We start from the raw sequence: 13,187 nt of genomic DNA on the forward strand, positions 1-13,187 counted from the left end.
AAGAAGAAAAAAGAAGAAACGCTAATCCGGTATTTTACTATCACCCTTTTCATTTCTGGCGTTTCTGGCTTCCATGGTGTGAGTCATTACCATTTCTTTTTTTATTACCTCCAAATCCATAATAACACCCACGTTGGTGCGTTCCCGCCCACAAGGCCTGTTTTCTTCAACGGCGTTTTGACGCTGCTCGCCAGTCCCTGTTACCTTCAGCTGTTTTGTCCCGTAGCATACATGAGATGACGTCATAAGCTCCTTTGACCAGGCTGACGCATTGCGGCTTGCGTAACCCTATGCAAGCGAAGTCTAGTGAGTGATGAAAGCAACGGAGACAGCGTTGATCACATTGACCTTGGTGCTGCAATGAAGTCACATTGGTTGGGATTCAGTTCACATTATCCTGAAGGTGGTGGACGTATATTCTCAGAAGCCGCAATTGAACTATTGAGTAAGGATAACGAAAGAGAGAGAGATAAAAAAAATATGTCTCTATGTACTCCTATGTCTCTGTCCTTGCCACCAGCAATGGAGTAGTCGAGTATCGGCACGGCCGATGAAACTCCCCAATCATAATCACAAAATAAAGTTCTTGTTGTTGTTGTTGACATTTATTAGCGCCTGGAAACGGGGTAGTTGTAACTGATTCATGTGGGAAACGCGGCATGCACGAACGCACACACACATAAAGAGACGATGATGAGATGTGGCGCAGCATAAACGGACACAGGCGACAGCACAGTCGCCTGCGTGTCCTGGAGTCTGTTTATGCTGCGCTTACCACATGAATCATTGAAATTTACTTCTTTTATAACCGGCAGGATTCGAGGTTCTTCTCCTCAGATATGGGAATCCACACCTAGATTGTGTGCTGTTGCTCACATACACTATAAGAGAGAGAGAGAGAGAGAGAACGAAAAAAAATAATGAGTAAATCAGGGTGAAATGACAGCTCCTAGCCCCTCTAGATCCTGCATTTTAAACTCCAGTACTGCAAATAGTCTTTAAATTTAACGTCGTAAAAACATCCGTGCATTTGTGCATTTGGTTGTGGCAGTGCATCCAATACTTAAAAGGACTAGGTTTTTGCCATAATTTCATGATCGTTGGGCGCAGCGGTCATGTACCATAGGGCTCTGTGTTTTTGTTTTAGGGTAAAACCTGTTGAGGACCGTTTATATATCCCCCCCATTTCCACCATCATCACTTCGGGCAAAACCCGGAAAAACCCGAAAATGAACATGGCAAAGTGGCAATTTGGGCACACAGCTGTTTCGTATCTTGTGCAGTGATTTATACAGACCCCCCCCCCCACCCCCTCCCCAAATCTAGAGGCGACCCCTAAAATTTTGTAAGATGGCACAATATTTTGTCAAAAGCATGGAAATACACCCCCTTGCAGAGCCCCCCCCCCCAAAAAAAAAGACGAAATTCTGGGTAAACCACTGATCTTATGTTAATCTAAAATGCGAGGAGCGCTTTCTTTCTCTCTCTCTCTCTCTCTCTCTCTTTTTTTCTTTTAATTCTTTACCCGAAAATCTACTTGTTCCACCAGATATCACCCGATTTTACCCAGATTTACAACTGGGTAAAGCCCGATTTTTACTCCCCCCTCCCCACGATTAAAAACAACAACAACATAAAAGCCGATAAGACAGGATTGTGCATTTTGACTGCCAAAGACTTCTGACTTAGAGAATCATCGCTTGTTGCTGGTAAAAAAAAGACAGTATTTAAAATTAAGTAAGAATGTTTGCTAATTACTGGTTGGTTACTTTTACGAGAGGTATGTTGGCGATATAATAATTATGGTTACGACAATTTATTAAATACATGCTCAATTGCAGTTACTTCAGGCAGAGAATTCCATGACGTTGCCTTCCTTTTCTGTGATCAGTGAAGCACCACAATACCCAACCGTTTACCCTTTCTTCTTCCGTTTTCTTCTTTCTCTTTTCTCATTCTATCCAATCGCGTGGAATGCCAGATACGCTTTAGCGTCACGCTTCGGCCACAAGTGCATGATGCCGTCACGCATTATCGCCCATTCAAGGCGTCAACTGTTCGGCAAATACCCGATAAGACGTAGACAAGTGAAACGGGCTGGGTGGTGAGCATTTTCTTCCTCCGAAGCAGATGTCACTTCCACGCCCGCACCACCCAAGCAGCACAATGTACTGAAAGTCGAGTGCAATACGGGTGGACGGTACGTGTCTTATCAATGTTCCTTAGGTTCAAGAGTCTGTTCAACGTCTTCCACCTACCCGTCCACCCCTATTGCACTCGGCTTTCAGTACATTGTGTTGCTTGGGATACTTCCTTGTTCGGCAAGAGGTACACCTGAACTGTGCGATGGCAAAAAAGTCAGCTCTAACAACAAAAAAAAGCACGGCAGATATTGCACTGGAATTCATTCTTGCCGTCATGTGCAGCAACAACAATTAATTAACAATAATAATAGCGTATCAGTTCACTGTCATTCATCGCCACTCTATTTCGGAACGTGTTCGACATAATGCTTTCGTTCGTTGGCGTACAGCGACCGGCGCCCCCATAGTACAGCGTCCCCATTCATCAAAATGCCGGCGGTGACGTCAAAGTCACGTGACTTGCTCCGTGTATCTGTGATGCTGTAAACATCCTTCTGCGTTCAACCCTTTGCAGTCTACTGCTACTGCCTCCATGAACGTCAGCAGTGTGTTTGTCGTCTGCTCCCAGCATGGAGAGCTGGAGTGTCGTCTGCTACTCAAATCAGGATGTGACGCCAGGCCTTCTGCGAACTCCAAGTGAGATGCCGCTGTGAAATTTATTCGCGACGACGTGTGCGCTATGTTTGTGTGGTTCCGGTCTTTGGCTAACAGCTGGGGCGTGCTAATGTGAGTATACTCATGTATTTTGGATAGCGCAAATGATATTCGATTCGTTGTCGTTGTCGTTGTTGTTCGATTCGTACACTTGCGCAGGAAAGTGAAATGTGTGGCAGACGCCGTGGATACTAGATCTTTCTCGTGTTTGTTTTGATTTCTTACCTGCTTGTTGATTACTTAATTTATACAACAATGTGCTTGCTCATAGTTCTGAGCAAATCTTGCTTTGATTGCACGCCAAGCCGTGGTCACGTTATTTGATCGATCTCATAAATGTTCAAAAACTGGAATCTCTGCCAAGAAGGGAAGGGGGAGAACGGGAGGGTGGCATATTTAATTGCCCCGTCACTTGGCCTGTATTATCCTGTATTGGCCTGTATTATCTAATGCTAGTATATTGAGCGCAACCATTAACACGTTTTGTTCACTGGAACTTTGCTGCAACCAGACTCCGTTAAATTTGTTAGATTTTGCTCAAATATTTCAGCTCTATCCACGTTTACTTGCCAAAAAGGTATAAGCTCAAAAGTAGGCATGCTCTGAGAAGCGGAAACTTTTTGACGATGAATGAGTGCCAAGGTTGCACTTTGAGCGTAAGCAGGAAGCCAATGGAGACAGTGGAGAGCGGGACATTTTGTAAAGACTCCGTTTCCGGTCAATAGCCCCGTTATCAGATATGGAGGCATAGGAAACTCCAGATCAGCTTATGGACGAATCACTTATATATAGATATATATTATACGTTTATGTTTACAATTTGATCGTGCACTCCCAGCCGGGGGTCCTCGGCTGGGACTGCACGATCAAATTGTAAACACATGCTCAACGTGCAGCCACAGAGCCTCGGCTATTTCTCCTTTGTATATATATATATATATATTATACTATATATATAAGTTATATTATATATAGTATTATATTGTCACAAAGCCACCAATATCACAAACATTTACCTCTTATAAAGCCTTGTGTTTTACATCCTATATCGTCTCCCTTGTACTCAGCATTCACTGACCGTCGAGTTGTTTCACACCAAGTATAAGGCGTTATCCAATTTCTACTTTTCCAATATGGCTTTTGTTCACGCATCAATGGACCTGAAAACCTGTAAGGCTTATTAAGTCTGAAGTGTTTCTCTTTTCTTTTTTAGTACGCGGTATGAAAAGCGATATGCGTAACGATATGCACACAGAGTTGTGGTTCTTTCGTGGTGAATGCTATTGAAAGAGAGAAAATTTTGCCCCGCAATGGGAGTTTAGTCAAGTGCCTAGTACTGTCCCGGTTGTGTCATAAGGGTCCGTGTCTCCAGTGGATGTGTCCCCAGCTCATCCAATGAAATTTATCATCACATAGATGGTGTAAAAGCATATGTGTGTACTTTCTATTTCTTCATTTGTTGCTCGACGATCACTTCCTGCATACCAGACAGCACCTGGAAGGCAGACATAAAGTTAGCCTGCTGTTGTAAATGCAGGGTAGACGTCTCACTTGAGGCTGTCGGCAAAATTTATTACAGCCGATACGGTCTGCGAATTTGACGTTGCCGGAGCGAACGCTTTTTGCGACCTCCTCGTGCATACCTTCGCGTGTCGGGGTGCACGAGGTTCAGGGTAACACAAGCTATAGGACTATGTTTTCTATGTTTTCTCTTTCTTTCTTTCTTCTTTTTTTTTGCTCCTACACTGGGAAAACAAATCCCAGGTTCGAGATGAGCACCATGGTGAATCGAGCACGCGAAATGCACACGCTTATAATACAATCGTAAGAGCAAAAGCGCAAGCGCGAACAAATGTTACTAAACAACAAAATATACGCCATATAAATATAAAATTGACGAAGAGTTAATGCAAGGCAGTGGCGGATTCAGGGGGGGGGGGGGGGGGCGATCGCCACCAAAAAAATGTCAGTTTATACATTGGATTTCCCTCTCTCCCCTTCCCCACTACGTGCTCCAACAAAGAAGCCTCCCCCCCCCCCTCCCCCTAAACCGAGTATGGATCCGCCCCTGATGCAAGGAAGGAGCACAGATGAAGCTACAGCAACATGCCCTTTGCATCTTTTAAAAGTCAATAAACATAATGAAGCCAAGAATAAGGCGAATAAGAGATTGAGCATTTGCTGTGTCTATACGGTACTGGTCATAATACGTACGGCTATTAAATAACTTTTTTTCTCCCCGATATGATTCGCACGGTATAAACCACATACAGTGTGGTTTAATGCATCGGTCACCTAGGTGTTGAGCGTAAGTGGTACAACAAATGAAATGCAGTAGAACGAAACCAAGCAAAGTCCTGCAGATATTAGACCCATTCTACGCGTTTCACACAATTTGAGGCGCCGTTCACCAACGAGATTTTTCTTTTTCTTTTTTATTTTTATTTTTTTGCTGAAAAACGAAAGTGAATATATCGAGATGAAACAAATATTTCAAATGTGTTTAACACGCTTTTGCGCGCATGCACACACATTCACAAAGGAAAAACAAAGCAAAAAAAAAAAGAAAGACTCGATAATGTTACAAGAAGAGCCTTCTAAAATCTGTCACTTTCAGAAGTGACAGGCTATCTGGCTCGAAAGAGGTTATACAATACTTATATATCCGCTTTTCTGTATTTTTGCCTTTCTCTTTTATAACTTGTAATGAGAACAGTTGGACGCAGCAGCTGTCAGGTTGCCAGACCTTTCGTTTGGCCCGAGGTGTCAAACGGAGCGCTCTTCCTCGCTGTTGTTTCGCCAGATGAGAAATTTGATTTCCGTGTCACTGAAGGGAAGGATCGATTGTACGACTTTAAGGGCGAACGGAAAGTTTCTCTCTCTCTCGCCTCCTTTCCCCCCCCCCCCCATGTGTCCTGAAAGCTGTGGAAGTCCACGTCGATGCTGTAATGCGGCACGTCGTTGTTAGAGTGGATTCGTTTGTTTTATACGTGGTTTTAAGAGGACATTGGCCTTTTGGACTGGACTTGTTGTGCAGCAACATTGTCGTAAACGTCACCCGCAGGGCCGTCGGGAAGCTTCCGTGTGTGCTCGTTTGGAGACTCGTTGATTTATGTACAAGGGTGTTTCGGTGTAACCATGTCGAAAAATTGCTACGATTGAACGCAGCATCCAGGGCTGTCGAGAGCTGTCAAGGGCTCCTTCTCAAGAAGCCCGACAACGCGGAGAGGCCTCGGATTGGTCTCCTCAAACTATCTCCCGCGATGATTGGACAAATCGTTTGCGGAGACCAATGAGAGAGCGCTCCGCATTAGCGGCCGTCTTGAGAAGGAAGGAGAGAGGGAAAGCGTAAATTGCGTTTCTTGTTATTTTTTTTTATCGATCATCAATCACGAACGACGCTACGGATGATTCCCGTTCCTTTTGTCTTGGTATCAAAGTAACGGCTTCTTTCAATCCGCGAGGGGAAATTTGTACACTTCGGTGCCCCTTTAAAGGGACGGTCGCATTCGAAAACCCACCTATGAAACCGATACTACTATGTTCGGAATCGACCGACAATCTACCCGGCTAATTTTTTTCCTCCGAGAAGTGCTTAGATATTAAATAAACGAGTTTTAAAGATCAGCGTTGCTTCCACGGCCGCAGAAGCTCCGGCGGCGTGATGTCACTACCTAAGCGGTGGAGTGAGAGCGCGGCGCTCAGAGGAGGAAAGGCGCCATCCAGACGCTCTATGAGATGCCCGAACGGCCGCGGCCATGGAGGAAGGAAACACAGGCGTGTAGCCAGTAGCCACCGCTCGCAGCCGGCGCGTAGGATTGTGGGATAGTCCTGTCTACCACGTGACCCAAATGACATGGCGGCCTCCGTAGATGAAAGGGGATCCGGGTGAATCTGGTGAATCTGGTGTTGGTCCGGAGGCCAACATAGAAGAACATGCGTGTAAAAGGTGGCATAGAATTAATTACGCAAGCACCGATGCACATAACAAAGCGACGCAAACCGAAACTGAAAAGAAAGTCACGTGGTGGACAGGGAGTAATTGCGGTTTTGACTCGAGCGACGAGCGACCGCCAGAGGGGTCGCACGCACGCCTGTTGGAAACAGGCTCCTGTGTTTCCTTCCTCCATGTCGCGGCTCTGTGTCCACGGCATTCACAGGGGTGACACAAACCCGTCATTGTTGTAACTACCCTCAAGCGGGTGCTTTTCGCAAAACCCTCATCTTGTCGTGGCTACACGTCATACGCAACGTTATTTTGAGGTCATGTGACTTTGTGTACGTGTCGGTTTTTTTTTGCCAGCGTAAACTATACGGTGCTTCTGCCGCGACATGGTATCCCATATGCCCTTAGTTGAAGTCACGACCGTCCTCCGTCCCAATGTATTTCCTGTGGAACATATTTTGTGCTTTTTCTCCGTAACCACCGCGCAGATTTTAACGCGGGTGGTCTCACTATAAAGAGGAAGACCAGATGAATGAGATAACGTTTATACATTTCTGACACATGTCGTATGTATCTTACGGCGACGTCACGAATGTGAAAAAAATACACAATTTTTCTCTTCCCTCTTTGAACAGGTTTTTATTAAACTTCTATAGCCATTTCGAAAAAAAAAAAAACTTGCCATTTACTTTCTCTCGAAATATTTCAGGAATCGGTAGACACCAAATTTATGTCTACCACTTTTCGTTTTTATAAAAAATCATGAAATGTGAGTACACATACACACTGACTGAAAGCATGTCACTCTGTGGCGACATCTGGTGACGCAAAGGAGAAACCGCGCTGACCCTATCCATCCGCCGAGCAAGCGGTGCGCATGCGCATCATAGTGCTAGCTCGTATGGGATGTGGATGGCATGCTAGTTCCTGCATCCTCTTTCTCTCTCTCTCTTCTCGTTACTTTCATGGCCCATCGACTTAGAGCATGGCCATGGAGACCAGTACAAAAGGTTGCTTAGCTGCTAGTAAAGGGACTATCCCCTGAGCCTGCATAGTCGTGCTTGTGTAATGTAAAGAGAAAGGACACCGACACCAACAACCCTCTTCTTTTCTCTCTCTCTCTCTCTGCGCACTGTGCACGTATAGAAGAGTAGGACGAGCTTATTAGCTTCACGTGAAACGTCAATCTGCCCATTTTGCCGGTTCGCGTTTGTGCGGACTCAGTCAACTGTTTGAACGGTCTCATAAGGATAACGAGAATCTCTCGTATTTCCAGTTAGTGCAAGCCGGGATTTACAGTCATTCGTTACAGGACAAATTTTAACAATGTATTATTTAATTTACGCTTCAGAGTTCTCCAAAAAAAGAAAAAAGCACAAATTCATTTTTTCACATGAAATATTGTCACGAAGCGAAATTGGTCGGCGAGTCGTCGAATAAAAAGCGACCGGTTTATTAGACTACTTGGTAGCAAAACACAAGAGTGGTAGCTCTCTGAACACAACTGAGTCCAAAGAAGGAATGCTCCAGCTTGGAGCGCACAAGCATTTAAGCGTCGCGCCGAAAAGTCTAGAACCAGCACGTGCGCTTGCCAGAGAGCAGGCGATGTGTCTGGAAGCTTCTTGCTTCTTCTTCAGCATGCGCCGGGATGAGATGTACCGTTTCGTGCCTGCCCTGGAAGTTTCGCGACGATGATTCGTGACAATATAAGGAGGTCGAAATGCATTGTTTCCTACACTGACACGCGCACAACTGTGCATTTTATAGCCAGATAACATTTATTTACATTAGTTTATTTTTCAACGGGGATTTCAATAACTTTATTTTGAGGTACACCCAATTTTTCGATACCGGTTCCATGGATTTTCTATCTTTCGACACTGCTTGCTGGTTGCGCGTGGGATGACCCAAAACCTTTACCCGTCTGTCTTTGCACCGCGGTCAAAGGGAGGCCTACTGACGAAGATAAGGAGAAGCTCCGGGTCACTGGGGACTCTGCGTTGAACTAATGAAACAACACTGAACGAAAGGTTTGCTGTAAGGTGAAGTACCCTGTGAAAACCAAGGAGTGTCTAAAAATATAGTACTGAAGTTTCCGGGTGCGTCATGAGGCGGAATTTGTGCTCCGAAACCTTCTCAGGCGTCAAGTTCCTTTCATTTTATTTTGTTCATTTATACATAAAGGCGGAGTTCAATGAGTTTTAGGAACTTCCTTCTTCTCCTTCTTTTTTCTTCTTCTTTTTTTTTCTGTTCCAGGACATTTGATCGAACGTCGCTTGATCGAAAGCGGTTTGATCGAACGCTGGACATTTGGTCGGTCGAAAGCCATTTGAACGCTTTGATAGCACATGAAGTAACTCTTCCGTGGTCATCTCCTGATTTCTTTAATTGGCAATCGACTAGCGCTCAGACTCAGTGCTGGCAGCCTTCGTTTATAATACCATCTCTGTATGTATGGCCCATATTACCATTCATACTATCCGATCACATTTGTACGTCGGCATATAGCAAGTATGCACAAGCACAACAATACGAAGAGGAACTAAAAACTTCCATAATCAGTTAGTACAGACGCCAGTACCTTGGGAAAACAATAGATACAGCGTAAATATATAGTAACAAAATAAAAATAACAAAGTAGTCATACAGCAAAGCAAAAAGACGTGAGTGCCCCGAATCGAACTGCAGTCCTTTCGTCTCAAAGTCCGACACTTTACGTCTCGACAAACACGCAGGGGAGCGTGCCGCGTGCCGCCGTAACCACACGACCTCGATCGTGCACAATGGGGATTATTTCGGAGTCTGAGGCGAACGGCGTGATAAGGCACGACGAGCGTGGCGCCATCTAGGATGTTGAAAATCGTGAATCGGAGTTGCTCCCCGACGGGTATGGCCTCTTAAAGGAGCATGGAAATTATCGGAATAAAATATGCCGGGAGAAGTAGAAATTACGATTCTGAGCCCTGTGATACATATTCGCACAAAAAGTTTGAGCGTAGCGCGCAATCCTGGCGCGCGAGGGAACTTTGAATCTCGCGGCAGAAATGCCCCCTCACTCGGCTGCTCGGCTGCCAGCAGCTGACGTCATGTGGCCGCGCCGTCTTTTTCTTTCTTTCTTTTTTTTTTTTTGCGATTTATTCGGCGTCGCGGCGCCGGCAAGCCGACCGAGCAGGAAGCGTTGTTGTTCATCGGACGTCGTGGAAAGGACAGGTAATGAACTAAACACCCTTTAGACGACACGTCTGCTCTTATGAACGAAACGTTTCATGGAGTTCGAGCCTAAGCTCCGCCAGCTTCGATTTCGCCACGCGAATGTACCGGAGGCTGGTAAGTGATGCTGCTAAGTGTGAACGAACATTCGGATTGAAATTAATTGATTGCTTAATTGGGCAAGTCACCTTGCCCAATCGCGGACGCGGAACGGCGGCTCCGGCGCGGAGAACGAATGCGATACTCTGTACCCCTATTTAGTGACGGGATGTCCCTTTGCAAGTTGTTTCTGCAACAGGTAGTCAGAGGGCCCTGGACCCTGTATATGAGGCAGGGCCGACCAATTTATTACTGCAAAAATATTCCAAAGGCCAGAGGGGTCGACATTGTGAAGAACTATTGAACTCCAAAAGGTATAGGCTCTCGCATGGCTTGGCACTAACGATGTGATCTCATGAGGGACGAAACCTCTAAGTAAATTATGTTACGTTATGTCGGAGCTCTCTACTTTACCATTTATTATTGTTGTTATCTATCATTGGATCCTTCGTCACGCATTGTATCCTTCCTCCCGTTGGATCCTTGTTCCCGTTGGATCTTCCGTTACTGCTTGGACCTATCTTCACGTTGGATACTTGTTCACGGTGTCACGTGACACGATTGGATCCTCCTTCTCGTTGGACCCTCGAGCCACAAGGGAACCAGCACGTGGGCCACTTCTTAGAACGTGCGTTTTTCAAGTCGTCGTTTCAAGTCGTTTTTCAAGTTGAAAGTCGTCTGCTCACGCCAGTGCACTAGCGCACGTAACAGCAGATGATTTCTGTATCCCATCACGGACTTTCTCGCAGGACGACGTAGCCGTTCTTATTGTTGCCAAGACAGGTCGCGGCATGCTCTGCAATCTTTATCAGTTTAATTCGGTTATTTAATAACCGTGACGTGCTTTGTCGGGTAAATTTGCAGTATTCCATTTTCAACGAAGGGCAATCGAATGGTACACTTTATGAGAGGGGCAGGGGGTACGAGACCGTCCCTTTATGAAGGGACTTTCCACTCTCCACCAAGAACCGCTTCCAACCGCCTTTCATCGTCTTCCACTCCGTAAGACTGACGTCAATAGATCCTCAGTGTTTTGTCCCCTCCGTAGTATAGAGGGGACCTATATCTATGAACGTGACGCCGAGCCAGTGAAAGCGTAGCGAAGACCTTCGCCAAGTTCTCGGAAGTGAATCCGCCCGCCGCAGGAAAGGGGATGCGTGATCAGCCACATGAATCGTTCCTCGATCGCTTTGGGCAGCGCACGTGCTCATTTCGTTAGAGCCTGAAAAGATGCATGCAACGACCCGTTTTTAGCCTCTCAGACCACGCCCGTTTGGTTTGGAAGGTGAAAAAAAAATTGTTTAGTCTGTCGCGCAAGCTTTGGGTGGTCCAGGAAGGAGAAACGTTAATTTTTGCGATTTATATGAACGTGTCGTAGCCGTATGCAGCAAGACTTGTCTGTCGACCATCACGCGTATAGTGTCACTGACGAAAATGTTGCGCTGCAAAAGCTTTACTCTTTCTTTTTTGGCATACAAACTTGTTGTTTTTTTTTTGTTTGCAAGGAAGGAAAACCGATAGGGATTACAAACTTATCAACTGTCGCCCACAGTTGTTCAATAGTTAAAGATACAGCAATGCAAGAGATGGCACACCGGTAAGCATCTATAGAGATGTTTTTATATTTATTCCCCTGGACTCTATAGAGAAGTTCACTTATCCAGACCCTTCTAACATCCCCCGAACAGCCCGGAATCTATAGCGTAGCACAGTCCCTCCATTTCTTTTCCGTGCACCCCCTACGGGGTGACCTGTAATATTTCAGCTTTAGACACATGTCGGTACTTATACATAAAGCTGTTGCAACTTTAACGTAACTCTAATGTTAACGCCACCACCCACAGTGCTAGCGATCGTGGCTAAACCACTGCTGGAGAAGTGTGGTAACTAAACATAGTACTTGGACACCGTATATGGTTTTGGGTTCCTGAGTTCCGATTGTCTTTTTTTTTTTAGTTTTTTATACTTCTACTCTACTCGCCGTGCGTCTTCTGAGACTTGTATCGCCTCTCCTCAACGATTGTTATGTAGATTGTTCGCAAGGTCCAGAAAGCGAGAGTTGGAATATGTGTAAACAGGTCTATCTCCATGGGCAGTTTGCCTTGCCTGATGGCATCGCTCTTCTTTTGTTGCTTGCTTCCGCTTTCAAACTTTCACTAACTTTTAACTGCAAGATAGCGCCGTAGATTTTGCTTTCTTGTCACGCTTTCTCTGCACGGATAAGGAGGATCTCTAGGATAAACCAGGGGACAGATTTTAATTGGCCCTACATTTACATGCTCAAGAATGGAGCGTCCTCTCTGTGTGCGTTGCAACGAGGCTGTCTTGGGAAAATGTTGAAACATTAAATGCTTAGTGGAGAACGTGTAAAAATTGTAACTTTATTTTTGCGACAACGGGGTAAAGTGAACTCTTACAAAAGAAAGTTGTTTATAGGAAGTGTGCATCAATGCGAGTGTGGGTGAAACTGCAAGACCCACAGACTGACTCCTGGTTTGGTATGACCGCAGCTTTACTGTGCGTCCAGGCGGTGCCACTGTGGAACTCCAACTGACTGTCGTGGGAGCAGGAAGGCGCGCCCCTCTCTGACGCATTCTGTCCTTGTCACTACGCAAGGTCAGCCAGACTTAAAATATATATGCTATATATATATATATTATGTCAGAAGAGACACAAATAACTATTGAGAGGCTATATTTGCAATCTAGACCACGCGGTCAGCTGAAGAAAACAAAACGGGGGAAATCTGGAATTCCCCGTGAAACTTCCACACCAGGGCCTGCGTATTTTCGGATAATGGAAACGTGGGTGTCTAACTTACCTTCGGCATCTCGCAACAAATCCCTCTTTTATAGTCGTTTCGTTTTCGGGTTTTACTATTTTTTGAAATTCGGGGGGTAAAATTCGGGTGATTCTTTCGAAAGAAAATTCGGGGAAGAATTGGGCGTGTTCTGTCACGTGTTTTATGCTGTCTGGGGTTTCCGGGTGACACTGAAATCGTGTAAGTCAAGCTGCCAAGATGGTTGCAGGGACGAACCATGCAGTTGCAACAGGTGTAAAAAAGAGAGAGAGAGAGAAAGCGGGCATTTAGTGCTCCCTAGGAGGTGACGGACAGGGGGAGCTTCAGGTGTTTT

At 45.4% G+C, this 13,187-nt stretch overlaps 1 protein-coding gene across 1 annotated transcript in view; it reads left to right on the top strand.

The window, feature by feature from the left end:
• The first annotated feature begins 2,649 nt into the window (after nucleotides 1–2,649).
• Nucleotides 2,650–13,187, top strand: part of LOC135394605 (adenylate cyclase type 9-like) — a 63,517-nt gene continuing 52,979 nt past the window's right edge. Inside the window, exon 1 of the mRNA XM_064625427.1 lies at nucleotides 2,650–2,870. The gene's annotated coding sequence lies outside the window, so the exon portion shown is untranslated. The remainder of the gene's footprint in view (nucleotides 2,871–13,187) is intronic.

This window comes from Ornithodoros turicata, chromosome 5 (genome assembly GCF_037126465.1).
Source record: "Ornithodoros turicata isolate Travis chromosome 5, ASM3712646v1, whole genome shotgun sequence".
NCBI classification, from domain to species: Eukaryota; Metazoa; Arthropoda; class Arachnida; order Ixodida; family Argasidae; genus Ornithodoros; species Ornithodoros turicata.